We start from the raw sequence: 21,886 nt of genomic DNA, 5'->3' as shown, positions 1-21,886 counted from the left end.
TATAATAACTCCTCTCTGAATACATTCTGGGTCATTTCTGTCATCTGTTCGCAGCCGCTGTAGGCCAGATTGCCACAAAAGTTCTTGAATAGATCTTCCTACACATTTTGGCCTTTTAGTCTTTCTCTTAAGAGTTTTTGGGCACCAAGTATTCCTTTTTTGCCTTTCTTTCAAATTTGGCTCTAATCAAATGGCTTGCCAAGTTCCACTTCTTATCTAAAATTACTTTGCCAAACGTTTTGCAATTGTCATGCCACAGTTATCCTTTGTTTTCTCTTTCTGTTCTTTCTTGAAACACTTGTAATGACAGTTTGCCCAGTTTTTTAATTTGGATCTTAATTTTCTTATATTCTTTACCGATAATGCCATGTTTTGAAACTATATACGATTACTGGCCGCACAACATGGATGGTAAGGTTTGAGATGTAAAAGGGAGCGATTGACTATGGTAATCAGGATTTTGTATTGTAAGAATGAATGAGATCGAGGTTTGAGCGTCAACCACAGGATAGGGAAGTATGTTGTTCTGAGGATGGTATTGCATAGTATTTTTACAAAAACGAACATCACCTGTGGTCCAAGAGTCTTCTTTTGATGTATTAATTTTCGTATGTTTTTATAAATGAATGTTACTCTAGATGAGTACTCCAAGGGATTTTAGAGTTTCGAAGTCTAATGGGCAAAAAATAAAAAAATAATAATTATAAATGAAAAGTGTATGTATTTGCAACTTCTCAGTGTTAACTAAATCTTACTTTCAATAGGCTTTATTTACAAATAACACAAGGGGCTTGGATTCAAAAGCATCCTTTCAAATCTTTTCTTGAAAAGATTACTGAGACTTACCGGGTTCAAAGAATCTATTAAATTAGATTAAAAGGCGTGCAAAAGTAGCTGAAATGCAGAACGATAGTACAAGACCTAATCCAGCTACAAATCTGACAGAAGCATTTTTTTCGCCAGTTACATGCCAAGCTTATATTTCAAACCTTTTATTTTCCTTAACACGGTTTGGGAAAAGTACGTGAATAGCGCAGTGTTTTTATTAAGTTAATTGAATGTTGATGTATGTATATTGTTAATACAAATAATAATTGTTTTGATAAATGGCATTGAAGATAGCTAACCTTGGTGTTGACTCCTACATTATATTTTGTATTTATATATTTTCAGCAATTTATTTAATTTCAGGAAGAATATTTTCAAAAGAAATTATCACTATCGCGTGAAGTTATTCACCGTATCATGATGTTGGTCGAAAATAAGCTTATTTTTTATTGTTAAGACGGTATTTGGTTTGGCGACCAAACAAATCTTTGTGTTCATATCCAAGATTTCGCTTATTCTGAATATTTTCACATATTTCTTATAATTATTAACATTGAATTGATACTGCTCCTAGTGGAGCAATGTAAACTTAATTTATTTTAATAAAAACTCCAATTTGGCAACAGCTGGTCAAGTTTTCTACTTTTCCTGTCTCTGTCACCTATTTTTATGGCCTGGGGTAAAAGAAACATGAAGGGTAGCCTTCTTTTAGAAGATGAAAGGTAAAATACAAGAGGAAAACTTTGAATTGGCTACAGTTCGTCTAGTTTTCTACTTTTTCTGTCTTTGTTACCTACTTTTATCGCCTGGGGCAAAAGAAACATGAAGGGTAGCCTTCTTTTGGAAGATGAAAGGTAAAATACAAGAGGAAAACTTTGAATTGGCTACAGTTCGTCTAGTTTTCTACTTTTTCTGTCTCTGTTACCTACTTTTATCGCCTGGGGCAAAAGAAACATGAAGGGTAGCCTTCTTTTGGAAGATGAAAGGTAAAATACAAGAGGAAAACTTTGAATTGGCTACAGTTCGTCTAGTTTTCTACTTTTTCTGTCTCTGTTACCTACTTTAATCGCCTGGGGCAAAAGAAACATGAAGGGTAGCCTTCTTTTGGAAGATGAAAGGTAAAATACAAGAGGAAAACTTTGAATTGGCTACAGTTCGTCTAGTTTTCTACTTTCCCTGTCTCTGTTACCTACTTTTATCGCCTGGGGCAAAAGAAACATGAAGGGTAGCCTTCTTTTGGAAGATGAAAGGTAAAATACAAGAGGAAAACTTTGAATTGACTACAGTTCGTCTAGTTTTCTACTTTCCCTGTCTCTGTTACCTACTTTTATCGCCTGGGGCAAAAGAAACATGAAGGGTAGCCTTCTTTTGGAAGATGAAAGGTAAAATACAAGAGGAAAACTTTGAATTGGCTACAGTTCGTCTAGTTTTCTACTTTTTCTGTCTCTGTTACCTGCTTTTATCGCCTGGGGCAAAAGAAACATGAAGGGTAGCCTTCTTTTGGAAGATGAAAGGTAAAATACAAGAGGAAAACTTTGAATTGGCTACAGTTCGTCTAGTTTTCTACTTTTTTTGTCTCTGTTACCTACTTTTATCGCCTGGGGCAAAAGAAACATGAAGGGTAGCCTTCATTTGGAAGATGAAAGGTAAAATACAAGAGGAAAACTTTGAATTGGCTACAGTTCGTCTAGTTTTCTACTTTTTCTGTCTCTGTTACCTACTTTTATCGCCTGGGGCAAAAGAAACATGAAGGGTAGCCTTCATTTGGAAGATGAAAGGTAAAATGCAAGAGGAAAACTTTGAATTGCCTACAGTTCGTCTAGTTTTCTACTTTTTCTGTCTCTGTTACCTACTTTAATCGCCTGGGGCAAAAGAAACATGAAGGGTAGCCTTCTTTTGGAAGATGAAAGGTAAAATACAAGAGGAAAACTTTGAATTGGCTACAGTTCGTCTAGTTTTCTACTTTCCCTGTCTCTGTTACCTACTTTTATCGCCTGGGGCAAAAGAAACATGAAGGGTAGCCTTCTTTTGGAAGATGAAAGGTAAAATACAAGAGGAAAACTTTGAATTGACTACAGTTCGTCTAGTTTTCTACTTTCCCTGTCTCTGTTACCTACTTTTATCGCCTGGGGCAAAAGAAACATGAAGGGTAGCCTTCTTTTGGAAGATGAAAGGTAAAATACAAGAGGAAAACTTTGAATTGGCTACAGTTCGTCTAGTTTTCTACTTTTTCTGTCTCTGTTACCTGCTTTTATCGCCTGGGGCAAAAGAAACATGAAGGGTAGCCTTCTTTTGGAAGATGAAAGGTAAAATACAAGAGGAAAACTTTGAATTGGCTACAGTTCGTCTAGTTTTCTACTTTTTTTGTCTCTGTTACCTACTTTTATCGCCTGGGGCAAAAGAAACATGAAGGGTAGCCTTCATTTGGAAGATGAAAGGTAAAATACAAGAGGAAAACTTTGAATTGGCTACAGTTCGTCTAGTTTTCTACTTTTTCTGTCTCTGTTACCTACTTTTATCGCCTGGGGCAAAAGAAACATGAAGGGTAGCCTTCATTTGGAAGATGAAAGGTAAAATGCAAGAGGAAAACTTTGAATTGGCTACAGTTCGTCTAGTTTTCTACTTTTTCTGTCTCTGTTACCTACTTTTATCGCCTGGGGCAAAAGAAACATGAGGGGTAGCCTTCTTTTGGAAGATGAAAGGTAAAATACAAGAGGAAAACTTTGAATTGGCTACAGTTCGTCTAGTTTTCTACTTTTTCTGTCTCTATTACCTACTTTTATCGCCTGGGGCAAAAGAAACATGAAGGGTAGCCTTCTTTTGGAAGATGAAAGGTAAAATACAAGAGGAAAACTTTGAATTGGCTACAGTTCGTCTAGTTTTCTACTTTCCCTGTCTCTGTTACCTACTTTTATCGCCTGGGGCAAATGAAACATGAAGGGTAGCCTTCATTTGGAAGATGAAAGGTAAAATACAAGAGGAAAACTTTGAATTGGCTACAGTTCGTCTAGTTTTCTACTTTTTCTGTCTCTGTTACCTACTTTTATCGCCTGGGGTAAAAGAATCATGAAGGGTAGCCTTCTTTTGGAGTATGAAAGATGAAGTAGCACGAATTAGATTAGCGGATTTAAACGCCTAGGTACATCATTTTGTATGCTTACAATGTTCTAAAATATAGTAAAAAAAAAAAATGTAGAAATTAGCGTTGAAAAGTCGTGGCTCACGATTCTTGTTAACCATTTAACAACTGAAGACGAATATACAAGTGGCCCTGTGCGTTTTCTTGGTCTGGTAGCCTTTCAGCCTTTATAAAATCGCTGACTAGTTCTGGCGACGTTTGGCAGCGGTATGCCCTCCATTCTTAGTGTGACGTATCGTAAACGAATAGATTGAAATAGCGAAAAGATTGGAAATAGCATTCTGTGTTGTGTTGTTATAGATCCTACCTACGAAATCAAATTTGTAAATGTGATGTTGCCCGCGATAGTTTTGTCTGATTCACTAAATGGCCCGTGTTTTAACGGAGTTTGACTCCCGTTGTGAAGCGGATGTTAAGTGTTACACTTTTTCTTCAAGTTCTTGGCTAAACAATGATTATTTTATTGAGTGGAATCTTATGGTAAATATAATTTGTTTGCCAATTTTTCCTTTGTACTTAAAATGTGGTCTTTAATTGTTATACTTTTTTCCAATATTGAAAGCATTCACCAGGTTAATGAAAATAACATGTAAATTTTAATGTCAGTAATGAAATCTACTTCGATTATGTAATGCAATCTTTTGATAAGTAGGTTAGCTCCAGTGCAAAAGAGTGGTAATTTGGCAGATATAAATTTAATCGTAAATTTCAGCAACCACGTTCTTTTGACTTCCTTCAACGACAAGTGTATCTGTACACGAATAAAGACAAACACATTTTTAGTTTCCCCACATTTTTTGTTCACATAATTAACACATTTTTTGGTCTGCCACAATCTGATGACGACGCCAATAAATAGGCCATAATTTAACTACTGCTGAAAAACTCATTATGTCGTTAATTCATTTTTTGTTGTACACCGTATTAGGACACCTCTAAAGAGCTGAACCACCATTCGTTTCGAATGTCTTGTTCTTAATTTATTTGAAATTACTGATGACTCACATATTTTATTTAATAAGAAGATGCCTTAAAGGGAACCAGCTGACCTAACATTTAATACTTTTTTAATGCATCTCAAGTATACTATTTGTGAACCATATTGCTATATAGAGTGTTATAAAGAAATTGTGCTATCAGCAATTTGAATGTGTTTTTTTAACAACTAAGCAAAAAGAGTGAGTGATGTGCTCCGAGATTCTTTAATCAAGTATTTCCTGTCTACTGTAAATAAGTTATTAGAAATTAATTTATTATAGGAGAGTTTCTAAATCGTATGATCTAATTTTATTCAACTTTGGAATAATTACAGCATATTTCATATCATTTTAATTAATTAATAGATTGACATAAGAAGTACATTCAAGCTCCTAAAAAACAAGTAGCTTTTCAGCATCATTTTGGAGAAAATGGAAAAATCAATGTGTAATGAAAATCAATGATTATATGTACGCGATACATGATTCCATTTCTACTAACAAATTTTCCAAATTAGCGGTGCAGCACCGATTAGGCAACTTTACCATGGTTTAAAAGAAGATGGATGGCCAACTTCCAAACATGTATTTTTGTTTTAACTCAGTTCGGAAAACTAGGCCAGCACTTCAGTTAGTTAATAAAGTTATAAAGTATAAAGCTAGATGATAAAAGATCCAAAAAATATAATTTTTCCTAAAAGCCCATTTCACACATACGTCAGTCACAAAAATGTGCTATTCACTAATACATTATAGCTGATGAGTTTTTAATTACAAGACATTCACTTAATTATCACTTAGCTAAATAATTTGGAATTCTTTAATTTACAATGAACGCTTAATTACATTTTTCTACCAATAAAAATAATTAATTTTTAAAAATTCGGCAATTAGAAAATATGTTTAACTCTATTTCATCAAAATTCGTATTTTCTTTTTTACTATTGTTCTTCCGCATATTTTTGAAAGTAAAATTTGTTTTCCTAGTTTGTTAAATCATCAAGCAACTTAAATCTCTTTGTTCACAGGATTATTCTTTAACGCATCAAATGCCATTTCTCTTCGTTTTCTTCAGCCGATTGAAAAAATATGTATTATTTTTTTCGAGAAAAGCGCTGAAAAGTGGGTTAAAAAGAAAAAGAAAAGCCAGTGAGTGCCTCTTGCCACATTTTGAGGAACAAATAAATCGAATGTGAATTTTGAGAACGGCTTCATTTCGGGACAATATCGTAACTTTTTTATTTTGTCTCTTTTAATAAACTTATGATTGGAATAAAGTGATTTGTATCATGTTTGGGTTAGAAAATTTGATTTCCGTTGTTACTGTATCCACTTGTGGAGTAGGGAAGAAGAGTGGTTACATGGAAGTGGAAATGTTGTGGTTTGCATATTTGATTTCCAAGCGGAGATTCTGTGTACCAGACCTTTAGATTTTCTCTTTCTAGAAGTTTCTTACAGTTCGATGATATAACGAGTGGACACTATTCGGAGACTGGCATTACGACTTCTGATGTTGACGCACCTTAAATTTGAAAAAGCTTTTGAAGTCCTCTGCCTTTTTTTTATTCGAAATATTTTTTAATAATCATAAATGCTTATGCGTTCAAATTTTATATTTGCAGAAATACTCTTGAAGCTTACGTACAAGCAGCCAAGTCTTTAAAATAGTAAAAAGCTTTTTTGTGTAATACTTTTTTTTTTTATGTAATTTAAACTTCTTAACTGAATTAAATTATATAAATTAATTTTAATAAGCAAAGAAGGAACTGTTAGATGTCTTTATTTATCTTTTGAGTACACATTCGTTTAGTTACATATTAGAACCAGCGCCATAAAGTTTTCAAAGCTAGGTAGCTTTGTACTCGTCTGCTGACATTTAAACTGACATTAGACTGGCTCTAATCTGTCTCTTTCAAAAAGAACAAAATTAACATTTCGAGAAAAAGATAATACGTTTTTTATCTTTGGTTTAAGAGGTATAAATAGTTAATCTACACAGTGATCAGCGTTTCACTGGCCGTGGTTACGCCGCTATAATGCAATACTCTCCGTAACAGGTTATCTCTCTTCCTGAAGACCAAAGCTACCATTCACATTGACCTTGGAAGTTTCCTTTCTAGAGGCATGAACCCCCAACTAACATCAGCGAATTTCATTGATCCTAATACATACATTCAAAATACTGTTAGACAGTTCTTTTTTGTACTCTCTCCACAGCGAACACTGCTACAAGAGGATTAAAAAAGCCAATAGCTCAGAAAAGCACAGCGTTTCCATAGTGTCTATGACAGTCACTAAAAAATTTCGGTCTTTCGAACGGCACCACTTTTTTGAAGTTCATTCAAGAAATTTAAAAATCATGGGTTCATATTCATAATCATAGGTTTTTAATAATTAAAATTTTAAGACTTCAATTAGCTATTTAAATTGCACGATGTAGAATGAAGATAAACAAAGAATATTTTCTTAATTTGATACATACGAGTAAATATATTGAATAATTTGTTTTTTAATTGAAATTATTAAAATAGAAACTAATAAAACTTCCAATAAATAAATGTTGGAGATTTTATAACCGCAAACCAAGCATTAGCACAAGTGAATAGATCTCTAAATCCCTCGAGTTTCTTAAAAGCAATTATGATTAAATTTACATGACAATTGGTGAATGCTATCTGTGCGAAGATTATCTATTCGCTATTTTCTTTAGTAATGAATTTAATTAAATTTAATGACTTGAAAATGGTAGATCCAAAACAAGTTTTTAGTCGCAATATTCAAGGATAGCTTATCGTTCTCAATAAAATCTAAACATAAATAAATAATCTATTACTTTTTATTTATTCAAAATTTGTTTTTTATTTATTGATTTGCATTTATACATGTATGCAATAGCAAGTGGTATACATTATACCGGGCCGTATTGTGGCGCGGGCTCATTCGAGATTAGGGAAGTGGTAGAGAAGAACATGGAAATAATTTTTTCAAAGAGGATGCGCTTTTCATTTTGGGGACCTTTACAATATAGACTTTTGAGCTGCTACTACCCATAATGGAGATCGGTGTTTTTAAAATGGATAAGGGAAGGCAATTCTTCGATAAATGAAACTTCTTTTAAACACCGATTTTTGAAATGATTTTGATTTCAATTTTAAAAAAATGCTAAATCATTTAAATGTTTTTAGAACAATTTTTGCTGTACCATGTGGTTAATTTAATTGCGGTAATGGTAAAAAGTTAAAAACTGTCTTGGTCAGTTGAGAAAACCTTCTTCTTTCATTATGACGGAGAAGATTCTTGAATCCAGAGTGACTTAGCTATCACAGACTAATTCTGCGAAGGAATATCCTTAAACCCTGTCCATAGCTATTTCCTCAGTCTAATTGTTGGAGCAAGAACGGACGAAAGATGGAATTTATCTTATTTAAATACGGTTTTCTACCTTATATTCAGCTAAGACACTACCAAATGCTTTCCATCTTTATTTACGCCACTGTAGATATTAAAATCAAATTTCCAAACTTTCTGCTTCTTAAAAACTAATGGAATATAAGCTGAATTGAATTATCAAGATTGAATAGATATCGAGTTCCCTATCTTCTATTTGAATCTGATAATTTTAGCATTAATAAAGATGTTCATTCTTTAATTTTTATCTCTTAAGTTTCATATGTATAACATAGTTTTACCCAAACAGGGTAATTCTAGAAGTAAGAGTAGGTCTTGTAAATGTTCACACCAAATTGTTTGCTAATGTAAAAAGAAAATCAGAAAACCAAATGTAGCAATTATATGAGTGGCTCTTCAAAAAAGGAATAGGTAACCCAAAATCTACCACCTAGAGTAAAGTTTAGTGATAATAATAAACAAAATTTGATTCACTTTTCGCTGCCACAAAAAAAAGAAAGAAGGAGAACTCAATGTGCGTTTGCGTGTATTTATTTACATAATTAAAGAAAGTATAATTGGAAATGTTGACTAGAATGAGAAGGCGACCTTCTTAAAACTTTCGACCGTCCCCACACACCTGTTGTGTCAACAATCTTGCCTTAACAGGAGGCGGCCAAGCAGGGATAAATCTAACATTTCAAAATTGACCTACTTGAGAGAAGTTTAAACTGCTGCCAACATTGCAGAACGTTCACCTTTTATCTAGAATTCTTTATTTATTTTTTTTCTTTTCTTACAATTCTACTTTGCCATTGTACATTTTTTTTTATATATAAATAACTATACTACTCTTTATTTAACACTTTTAGAGGAGAAAACATGATTTTAAAAGGGATTATTATTTATTGTGTAATTAAACTAAACTCTCATTTAGTATCTCTACCTATCTATCTTCTCTTTTAAATATATTCATTTCCATGTATTAATTATTTACTTTCGAGTTGTCACCAATTTCAAATACATGTTCACTTTTTACAAAATTGTACTTTGCAATGAAATGTAAAGCTTAGACGGGATTTCGAAGCAATCTACACATACTGAATCATCAGGACTGTTCAGAGAAATTTGACAGTATAAGGTAAAGTGACAGAACTTTTAAAAGTGGAAGTCGAAGTTCTCACTTAAAAAGGAGTTGAAATTGTATAGATTTCCAATTTTAACTTTTAACCTGAAATATCTATTTTGAGGTGCCCAGAGTTTGTAAAAGTAGTTTTTACAATTTCTATTCTATTACTTTGTATTTTTTTTATATATATATACTGATGGACAAAATTAGCGCACCACTCAGTTTTTGTTTAGTTAAAATTAAATAAACTATTTTCCGCTTTTGTTTTGGACGTACATCACTTGTCTAAAGCGATTTAGGGAGACAGAGGTCATTCAAGAAGAGATGTACAGCAGAGAGAGAGACGATAGGTACATCCGGCACCTGGCTTTGCGAAACAGGAGTATAACGGGAAATGAGATGAAAAGTCTCATAAGGCAAGTCCGAAATGTTTCAATTTCCAGTAGGGCTGTTAGAAGAAGACTTAATGAAAGTAACCTTAGAGCCCGACATCCTGCTCGTGGCCCTCTCCTTACCACAGTTCACAAAATGACCAGGCTTCAGTTTGCACGTGAACATGTGAATTGGACTTAAGACAACTGGAAGAGAGTTCTCTTTACAGATGAGGTGAGAATAGGCCTAAATTCTTCAGATGGCCGTAGTTACAAATGGCTTATTTTTTCAGCCAACAATATTTTGAAAGTCCAAAATTTGCACAAATTGGAAATAATAAAAAAAATAAGGGTGGTGTGTTAATTTTGTCCATCATTGTATAATCACGTTATTCTACAACTTTTACTTGGATCATTATTGCTTGGAAATTCAATTGTGGTACTTCTTCCAATGTAATAAGACTCATATATAAGTCAATCTTTTGAAGAAAATTTGTGAGATAAAGCTTTGAAAACAAATGACAGCGAATCGTGAATTTTTATGTAAAAAAAAATCTTATTTATTAAGAAATACATTCATATATTTGAAAATGTGACTTCAGTTTTTATAAATTAGAAGGTGATATCGGGATATAGTAAATAAAGTAGTTCTAATTCTCAAGAGACTAGAAGTACGAGTAATGACATCTTTCACTTCAGTCTCAACAATTATCGCTTCATTAATAGCTTATACAAAAAAAGTGAGATTAACTCAATCTATTTACACAATTATTTGATAGTAAATAAAAACTAATGTAATAAAATCCGAGGTATTGCTATTTCTTGAATGCTTGTGCTAAAATGTAAATAGCATTCAGTGAACAAAGAAGACAGATGATCTTTATTAGTTAGCAGATGTGTCGACCGAAAGAAAAAGAAAAAACAAAATGAAAAGAAAAGTTAAATAATTTTTGAATGGGGAAAATACTGTCGGAGATTCAGTAGTTAGCGCTCAATGCACACTGGTCAGTGAAATTTAAATCGGGCTAGAGAGTACTTCAGCTGAAAGGCAGCTCTCTATGTCCTACAATATCATGTTCTCCCTTTAATGTCTTCCCTATTATACAATTGCATACTTCTTGCAAAACAAAATCTGCTCACGGAATCTTTATAATTAAGAAGTTAACATTTTCGGTATAAACAAAAAAAAATATATATCCTATGATTAGATTTGCAAATTGACTTGTAAATAACATTTTATAAAATGATGGTTCTTAAGGTTAGCAGGATGTCATGGTTCCTAGAACTTCTAGGCTAGAAGTAATTTGCATATAAATAGTAAATAAATATTTAAATATAATGGTTACAGTGAATTAAAAACTTTTAACTTGTAAATTTAATTACATTCAGTATAAGTTTATCAGTAGAAGAGGATGCGTTGCAATAAAGAGAATAGGGATTCATTCTTGATTTATTAGTTTTGAGCTAATAAGAATAAGCTAGGTTTCCTGATTAAAATAAAATGCAGTCTATTTTGGTTAGTTGCAGTAAATATTGTAAAGGAAGACCAATTTTTTCAGGCGTGCTTGAAGTCCAACTAACAAATTTAGTTATGCATATGTTATCTTTAATACACTCCAACATTTACCGAATCCCAATTCTTGGAAATTCACCAGTGGTCCTTGGTTACGTCTCCAATAATACCCAACCTTACGATCTATCCAATCCGAGTACGATCTGATAATTACAGTATCAACTACTTTATAAAGTACATTCCTCTTGAACAACGGCTTATAAGCCATACTTCTTTTAGACCACTAAAGCACCAGTGACCTCGTGATCATCTGAACAAATTCCAACGCCATGAAGCATCTTCTTCAAATATCGTTCATGAAACTTTTGCAGTTACAGATTAATGGATGATTAAAAAAAAAAGGTTTTTGATTATTTGCGTTAGTTTTCAGAAAAACAAAAAACCGATGTAAACTTACAATCCATTCGCTTACTACAATTCTCAAAGTTTTCTTCAAATTCATCTTTTTTATAAATTTTACTTGTCATTAATAAAAGTAGGTAATTAATGAAATGAAAAAGTTGTCTCGTGTATTTGAGCAACTGATATTCTAAGTTTAAATACATCATTTTGTGATGATCTCAAGGAATTCGCGCAGAAAAACTCTTCAGGAATTTGTATTTCAGAAAGTGACTTAATCTTTTTATGACAATGAGTGAAGAAGAGTGATAGATTTAGACTATACGAAAGTGACACACCAACAGAAAGTCTATCCAGTACTGGCTTTCCCAGAAGTGGCCTAAAAGGAAATTCTCACAAAAAGTGCTAATAATCATCATAATCAATCATTAGAGAATACAAAACTTTGTAGATTTACATGAAAGCTATGAGTGATGAGTTGGAATCTAAATCATGGGAGCCGTTCAAGAGTAACTCGGTTCAGTATGATAGTATTTGCAATAGATTGATTTTGACCAATATCTTACTGGAGTCATCTGAACAAAATATCAAATTTGTTCTGTGATTTTCCACTTTTTCCCACAATGACCACTTGAAAGTTGGTTGGATTTGCGGCTAATATCGTTGATTTTTCTGTAGTGTGCGATAGAAACATTAGGGATTGTCAAATTATAGAATTTGTAAAAGACATATTTTGTGTTCAGGTTCTAAAACGTAAACTTCAAGAAAATAAAAATCTGTACAATTGATCTTTATTCACGATTTATGTCTGTCTAAGCTTAAACGTTTTCGGTTCAAGATATTATTTACTTCTCATTAAAAAAAAATCGTAATTATAGACGATTGCACTACCTACTTCGTCTTACGAGAGGTGAATGAAGACAATAGTTTCATATTGCTGCACAGTAGTAAGTTGCAAACAACAGAATTGTTGTGAACAAATAATTAGTAACTAATTAAAAACTTGACTGTAAACAAGTGTATTATGAAACAGAAAAACCTCCACAATGTAATAATAGATTATTTTTGGTACTAGCTGAACATAATAAACAATTCAGTAAAGGATTGTTTACCGTTTATGTAATAACAGATCCAATCATAAGATATACATAATTTATTGTGTATATTTTTAAGGATTCTGTAAATATCCTAAATATTTAGCTATAATGTTTGCTATAATGATTTAAGATTAAACAAGTAAAGGGTTCTTTAGGACAAAATTCATTACAGCCTTCTTAGTTGTAAAATGATAGTAATATTAATTTAATTCAATACTTTAGTTTATAAACAAAAACTTTTTCCAAAAAAGAAAATTAGTTCTTAAATTATGATTATGTGCAGACTTACGAACCGACTGAATGATTTTTGATCAAATTCGATCAACCGGAAACGCTTCCTTACTAAGTCGATTTTTTTCATTTTTTTGTTCCAGACTCAGAAAAAACTCCTCAGACTTGTGACTTAGTCTACACGACACACTAGAATCAACTTCCTACCCGAAATATGTATCACAATCCCAGTAAACTCCTTTATCCCAGTAAACAGCCTGTTAAATACTTCTCCAATCCAGATTATCACCTCAACCCACTCAGCCGCGAAGGAGCCACCTTTCGTTCACTTCAGGCAAAAGAGATATATGTAAACATATTCTTCAATATTCTCCATTTGCCACAGATAATTCCTCTTTTTCCTTCATACAATGCATAATGTTATAAAATTTCAGACATTGGAACTTCTTTCTTTATGTAAGATATCTATCTACTTTTAAATAATTTTAATTGTATTTTTTCGCAATTTAGGCACTCGAAAATAATTCCAATCTTTTTGCAATTTTGTACAATTTAGATCATTAATTTTTTCCTTAAAAACATTCATTTTTGAAAGTTCTGAAGCTAGGTTTTTTTCCAAAGAGCCGTTTTAGTAAATTTATCGGTTCTAGTACCAGCTTATCTTCAACAGGAATCAAATTGTTAGCTAAAATTCCAAAACTAAAGGAAATTGGTTTACCGGCAGTGAGATGCAGTATCATTTAGTTTTTGCAAACTTGAAAATGCTACCCAGCATTTTTTTTATTTCTTTAAGTTAAAAAGGGAAGTCAATTTAGGGCTCTTTTTCACAAGAAAATATTAAGAGCACTATTCAAAAGTACCTTTTCAGTTCACTGTGTAAAATCTAACAGTGTACACTGTTAGTGTTAACCAATTTTAGAAGATGTTCCCAAAAATCGTAGGCTTTTTGTAAATGTATTGTGCTGAAGTGCGACCTTACTTGAACTGTATTTACTTTCCTGCAATTTTGTCGTAAAAATCACAATCGGGTCTCTCTTCGGGCACTAACTTCTTCTTGTTTTTTTTTAACGAAGTCTTCTTACTTTACGAAGACTTTAAGGGCTTAAGATTTTGTCCAACGTGTCTTTTTATTTTGGCATACCAATACAATATTGAAAACAAACAACTAGTTTAGTAGAATGCTATGTTTAAAAGAAATTTTAATATGTGTATAGTTAAGCGGCAGGAGAATGTCGGCTGTTGTATCAGTTTTATTCCTTTCGTTTCACTCCCTCCCAAAGATAAGATTAACTTCAATCACTGAAGTTTTGTAAACTTGTGTTTATGTTACTATTATTCTTTGAATCATTTATTATTTAATAACTATCCTTTACCATATAAGAAATAATATACTATGAAGAACTGCCCTTTTTTATCCGAAAAGTCCAAAAATTCGTTTACAAAATCATTTATTTCGTTATAAACTGCCTTGACATTTGTATTTCGTTAAAAACTTTCAATTGTAAAAACCAGTTTTTAGTGATAGTGGTTAAAAAAATATGTCTTGTTTATAGTTTTGAATGTTCATGTAAAACAAATTTTGCAATTTTAAAACAGAAATAGTAAAAACTTCAGAAGAAAAAAACAATTTCTTTGCTAGCCAGAAAAGATTTGACATTTACTGTGAAGTTTAAGCGATTTACATTTCTTTTTATTTTGATGGAAGTAAATTTTCATAGTACACTTTCTAGTAGAGTCTAAAATAGATTTATTTCAAATATCCATCTACTTCTGCTTGATCAACAAAATGTACAAATAAAAAACTTCACTTACCCGCAATGCAGGACTTTTCTGGTGTTAAAAAATAATTTCCAATCTTGTGGTACTTCTAGGAATTAGTAATTAAAAATAACTATTTAATTCTTCTTCCGTTTCTGAGTGGTAGTCATTCTTTAAACGGAGTCCACATCACTTTCACATTGAGCAAATAAACAAAAAATTAAAGGATTAACGTTAATACAAACACTTTAGATAGCTGTATTTCACTTCAAAGAGAAATAATATGAATAACTAGGATTATGTAAGACTAATGTAATAAATAGAAGAATGAGCACAGTATTGTAAGAACGCGGACCAACACCTGGAAGTACTGAACTTCTCTGTCGCTCTGTCCAGACGACTCTCCACAGTTCGGCCCCACTAGAGCGTCCAGAGGTGCGCGGCTTTCTTCAGCTAGGTCTGCTACCTCCCACTTACTCTATAAAACGGCAACTCAAATTTCACTTCATCAGAGAATTTTTATTTTATTCACCTACTGCTATTGATTGAAAAAGACTGCTCACCTTCACATTATTCTACTTGTTACTTCAAAACATTATAGTTTCATTATTTATAATTTATTAAGCGCTCCTTTATTAAATATAACGTTATTAAATCAAATTTTTACTTGAGCATTTTTCTATCTTTCTTATACTCTTGTAAACTACTGCGATGGTGTTAAATTTCTAATATTTTTGTCTTAAACAGAAAAACATTCTTTCATGTCTGCTGAATAAGAAAGCAATTATTTTATAACACTTCACCGAATGGTTTTTCTATTTTCCTTAGCTAGTTATAAAAATACCAATTTTTATTAAACTTGGTATATTCTAATATATTGTATAATAATCCATTTCATTTACTACTTTTCTCTATAAGAAAAAAGGGCTAAATATAACTTTATAATTGAAAACATATTTTCGCATTTATTAAAGGCGGCTCAGTTAGCGTTGGTTAATATCACGCGTACCGTTTACTTGACAGAAAGCACTTCATGGGATGGCCAACATAGTTAGGGTTAAGCAAAACACATTCAGTAAAACCCAGTTATTAAAATAATTAAATAATTCAGGAAGAGAAATTTATGTGAGAAATCTTATCAGAATTATATTTCACGCATAAAATCAATTATAGAAACCTATAAAGCGGCATTAATGTAAAAGTGATTTCAATTCTAAGATTTTCAAAAAACGTTTCAATTTTTAACAATTACAGTAAAGGGCAAATGTCCATCTGTAATTGTGGCACGTGAACTGAGAAAGTTTTTGGTGAAAGTTCTCCCGTAGAGAGTTTAACAGGTTTCCATGATGACGACATAGAAGGATGTATAGTACAATTATTAAAACCTATCTGTTCAAGAAATGATAAAGATTGGAACGTACATTATTCGCATATTTCTTCTTTGCATTTAACCATTGGATATCTTGAAAATAATTAACTTTTTCTGCAGTAAATAAAATAAAAATCCTTAAATCTTATTAAATTATTATCATAACATACATTTCACAGCCTGCATCTTACTTCGCGCGAGGAGCGCACAAGATGTTAATAAGGTGCCATCAGTAACTTAATTCAGAGGGATGCCATTCATGAAAAGGCGCCGCGTGGACAATATTGTTACGTTGGTTGTTCTCACGACAAATAATCAAGCCTAGAAAAATATCTTTACTGCTTTTATTAAAGTAAAATATTAACCATCACCATATTTTATTTAAATCATTTATTTAATAGATTATTTGATTTAGTTAGGATAGTTGTTTTCTTTGTACCAATTCTCAAATATTTATTAAACATAAAACGTAAGCTCTTGCTTAGGTGTAACATTTTAATCATTACTAATAATATTAAATATTCAATATTCATCAATATTCGCATCTCTCTCTGTTGGTATATTTGTTAAAATTCAGTTTCATGGAGCTTAATTATTGTTTCTGTAGAAAGTAGCTCAGTCGTGTAACGTCTCAGGAATTGTTTTTGTAATACTTTGGAATCAAAATGTCAAATTTAATAGCTATTGTCGTCATTGAATAATAACGCCTAATCATCTGTCCAGTCGTAGAACTTTGCGAAGTCGATTCTCTTACACACTCACTCACACACACACACACACACACACATACACACACACAAAATAGTTTCTATTGTCAACTCCCTTCTTTCAAATGACGATTCAGGACCGAATGTGTATTTAATTTTAGTAGTAATACTATAATAATATAGAAATATATATGGAAGGGATTAGCTAATTTGTTAGCGTTCTGGATTTCTAAGCGAAGATTCCTGGTTCGAATCCAGCTATTTAAGAGCTTATTTCAGCTTATTTGCGTTTTATTTGACGCAGTAGCTTCACGAGAGGAAATCCTAGTTGCACCAGAAAAAAAAGGACACTCCGAAGCTTATATAGAGCACATTCTTCATTGTAATATATAATGATTGATATTTAAACGTCAAACCCTCTTACAGAAGGTACAAGAACTAATTCAATCCCGCTTAAGGACTTCGACAACTACTTTAAATTTGGCCATGCTAAGGAGCATGCTGGACTGGAGGCAAGAAGAGGCCAACTGACTAGGTAGTTTAGATAAAGAAGTTCATTTGATTAATTCCTGCTCATAACAATTACTCCAATAATGATCTCAAGCAACTTTTTATTTGAAGCTTTGAAGCATGCAATATCGTCCGGCAAAATACTGGCATGGGAATATTAGTTTCTATTCCCATAGAATTTTCTCGGATAGATTCTGAACAAAACAGTAAAGTCTCCATTAGCAAACAAATTTATAGGATTCGGAACTAGTACTTATGCTAGATCTATTTATGTAGTTGGGCAGTAACAGACCTCAGTCAATTTTAAGAATATTTTTTGCTCTCTATTTTCTGTAGTCCATATAAGTCGAAGAAGCAACTCTTTCTTAGCGAAATTACATATGTTTTGACCGCAAGTAGTTCAGTAACAAGCTTACGCTTTTCGAAAGAATCTTTATGGAGAAAGTTATTTATTGTTATAAATTTTACTCCAATTAGTTGTTTATTATTTTTTAGTATCTCTTACTCCAACTTAGAGAGGGTTCATGCGATCTTATTGGTTTTAGAATTTTCAGTTTTCAACTGAAATATCCGTTTTGATGACACCTAAGAAGAAAAATTGGTATGAGAGGTCAGCATTTGTCAAAAAGGTAAAATCTAGGAGAGTTCTAGATTTGACAATTCGACTCGGAGACACCATGAGATCTGGCACATGCATTTTAACCCAAGCATTTTCACGAAAGTGCCACTGTACTAAGTAGATATTTAACTGCCTTTTTTAAAACCGTTTCCTTTAAACTTTGTTTGCCTTGTGCCTAGATGTAGATCTAAAACTTTTCTTTTACCACAATCAAACACATAAAACCGATCACACTCTGTTCATAAGCCGATAGGACAGAAGATACACCAACCTAGTAATATGTAAAAATGTTGTATAGACACACTGTCAATAAGCTCTGAAATGTCCAAGTACCTAGGTCGAAAGCGATTCATGTCAAACTGCAACCTTTAATCCATCAATTAAATTCTACTAACTATTTAATATTTAAAGGTATTAGGAAAATCATTGAAAGTTTATGGGATAGGTTCTTAAATTTATTTTATTCTTATTATTATTTTTGAAAATGCAATTAAATCCATAATATAATTTAAAAAATTAAGTAAAAAAATATTTTATGATAGATAAACTTTATTAATAATAACATTGAGCTTTATTTACACCCTCTACAGAGAAAAAGACTTAAGAGGTTTACTAATTCGAATTGTACATTCTAAATTTCATTATTTACCAACATATATTGTAGTTAAGAGTAGAACAATTAATATAAATACACTAATTAAACCATAACAATGCATTAAAAACACCATACAAGAACAAAAAACAGAGAACATACAAAATAATAAGCGAACTGGAGATGAAAGAAAATTGAATAAATGATGGAATAAAACTGAAAAATGAAAAAGTATAGAAAATGAAACAAAGAAAAGTGGCCTTCATAATTGACTTAAAAAATAATACACTTTTTTATAAATTAATAAATCTTCTAGGACTCGAAATAATTTTGTACTAATTTATTACACACTATTCTAAGTCTGTAGAGAATAGTAGGATTTTAGGTGGCTATTTTGCAGCAGAGTGGGTTAGATCGACAATCTAGAGTGAAAAAGGGTTTCAGCAGACGATTTTGGATAAAGTAGTGTTCGAGGATTATGAAAGCTATCTCATGGAGTTGGTCGAATTTAGTACCTCAAAGGGAGTCTGTCTCAAATCCAAGAAATTTATTCTGTTTTTTTTTTGTTTCTTGATGTTATTACTTCAGGTAAGACTCCAGGCAGAACAGGTATAGAGTAACATCGGCCTAATGACCACTTTGTAGAAAAAGAGTTTGTTCAGTATAGTCATCTTTGCGTCTCATGAGAGTGAAGGAACGAGCAGTCAAGTGGTCAGTTTACCAGAATTCACTTTGTCCTGAACGTGTCTAGAGAAGGTGCGCTTGCTGTCTAAAGTTAAGCCGATATACTTCAAGCAGTTAGAATATTTTAGGAGGTTTCTGAGGAATGGTTGAGAGTGTAAGTTGTAGTGGGTACTTTTTAACTCATTACCTCTGGGAAAAAGGACGCAGAAAATAGACCATTGGAATAGGAATAATATTCCGCAAGACTTGCAAACATAGATGTAGATGGGTCAAAGAGTAAAAAAGGAAATGTTACTTTCAAGAAGTACCATTAACACATTCCTTCCTCTTTGTCGATGCGAAAGTTAATTCCGTTATCTAACAGAATTTGTGACCAAAGTTAATAATCAAACAGTGTGACTAATTGCGTAGTGAAAGTATTAGGAAACAAATACTTCATTAATGTAAGTTTTATTAGTTTCAATAAGAAAAATGATTAAGACTTTAATTAATTATCCTCAAGAATATCCGCATATTTATTCTTATTTCGTTTTAAACGAAAGCAAGTGCAAACCAGAGATTAAATTCAGATCTTATCAAAATTCGACCAAAAAAACAAAGTAAAGAAAATCTAAACGCATACTAAGTGTAGGTATTTATGCGTTAAAGGCTAACTAAAAACGATGTTAATTATAGTTTCTAAAATCATCAGACGATGATAACTCAAAAAATTTTGAAAAAAGTATTAAACGTTAAGATACCCAATGCCTGTAAAGCTGAAAGAAATGTTTACAATCTTTTTTTAACTTTGATAATTTTTCTGAAGCTTTTTTTTTTATATTAAATTGGAGGATTGCTCCAATTCTCGTCTCTCGCCTCCTCTGACAATCCTCCTAATAATCAACCTCGCAGACTGAATCGCCAGTGGCCCCGCGACTTCCTTGAGGTCAGAATACTTAAAGATCATTACATTCCGTAGAGAGTGCTACCGCTGGGTAGTTTCTCTCCTCCTGCTCTTCACGTACCAATTAATCTTAGTACTTCCAGATTTACTAATTGTATATATGTAATACAGACTGTAGATAACTTAATAAATTGGAAAAAATAAATAAATAAATTTCATAATATAGAAACTTTTTTAATTTTTTTAAAATAAATGGATAATTATCTCATTGAAATTGGAACTTATTTCACGCAGAATTATCTTCTTAATGATATTATTATGTTAACTTTATCCTTCACTGATCTGTATTAAATTGAAATTCACATCTCTGAAATTTCCAGCTATAAGTTCTTTCATATTTGATCTTAAAAATAAAAACTACAAGTAAAAAGAAACAAAATGTGACTACTCATTTGTGGCACTTATTAAATAAACCTAACTGAAATATCTTAATTTATCTTTACTTTTTCTCTCAATGACTGTAAGCTTGTAATGGAAATTCATTACCATTCATTAAGAATACATAAAAATTCATAGACATTCTAGAAATAGTTTACTACTTCAATTCCTAAAACTTATTTAGACACAATGCGTACCTCAAAATTTAATTATTTAAAGTAATTATTAATTGGTCCAGTAGCAACAACTAACTCGTACTGAATTGTTCAATCAATATTCTAAGGCGACGATATTTTAAGAGATTAGTTGAAGGCAATAACAATTAATTACTTAATTCTTAAAAATAAATCATCAAGTCGGGTAATAGGGGCAACTTGTGACCGAAATTGGAGTATTTCCTTGTTGATTGGTTTCGGATATTATTTAGTTTGGCATAAATGAGAAGAGAAATTATATTTTCATTTTAAATCTAGAAAAACAACTTGATGTAGCAGTTTCTTTGTTAATTCTTTTTGAATCCAAACTGAACTAAGCATCTTTAGTTTCTCAGCTTTTCAAAATACACTATGATGAAAGATACTCAAAGTTTTAAATCTAATGTATCCTAGATTAATCATATTCTTTCTAAGCTTAACTTTGCTAAACAAATAAATTTAATCTCAAAATGATTCTCTTGCTATAAAATATTGAAAGCAGGAAAAAAGTCACAGTGGAAGTATCTGATTTTCTAGTTGATGAATTTTTCTAGTTGAATCAGAAACAATGGGAAAGAAGTATCAACTCCAGTTCTTGTTCATAGTCATTTAATATAAAGTAAAATTAAAGTATATCATGCTGCTCCCTATTTAGAACAATGTAGAACTTCAAAGTGTAGAACAAATCCATAACATTTAACTGTATCCATGTCTAAATATTTTCCACAGCAATAATCATAGTACATATTCGTCAGTTGTGTTTGTGGAAAAAGAAAAATCTGATGATCGCCATTAACTCCATAAATAATGGAAAGAAGAATCGGTAGAGAGACGCAGAGACAATAAAATATCAAAGGAGAAAAACCATTAAGGTGAAAAAATTGTACTAGTTTTTTCCACCATTAAGTTGACAATTAAAGGTAAATAAGAAGCAAAGTGATTTTTGTAAATCCTAACATATTTTTCATTAGTGTAAGCATTCAATCACTATCCTTTCGATTTGCCCATATATTATCGTGCAAAAATACAACACATTTTAGAGTTAAGGTTTTACTATGCTT

The 21,886-nt window shown here is 31.9% G+C and overlaps 1 protein-coding gene across 1 annotated transcript in view; it reads right to left on the bottom strand.

The window, feature by feature from the left end:
- LOC141453127 (diacylglycerol lipase-beta-like) overlaps positions 1-15,257 on the bottom strand; it is a 42,825-nt gene extending 27,568 nt beyond the window's left edge. Inside the window, exon 1 of the mRNA XM_074125895.1 lies at positions 14,884-15,257. The gene's annotated coding sequence lies outside the window, so the exon portion shown is untranslated. The remainder of the gene's footprint in view (positions 1-14,883) is intronic.
- Positions 15,258-21,886: the final 6,629 nt, after the last annotated feature.

Source organism: Rhodnius prolixus, unplaced genomic scaffold (assembly GCF_049639745.1).
Source record: "Rhodnius prolixus isolate KJV_2025 unplaced genomic scaffold, Rpr scaffold_3, whole genome shotgun sequence".
Taxonomy (NCBI): domain Eukaryota; kingdom Metazoa; phylum Arthropoda; class Insecta; order Hemiptera; family Reduviidae; genus Rhodnius; species Rhodnius prolixus.
Note: the sequence above shows the minus strand (reverse complement) of the source record. Positions and strands in the feature narration are given on the sequence as shown.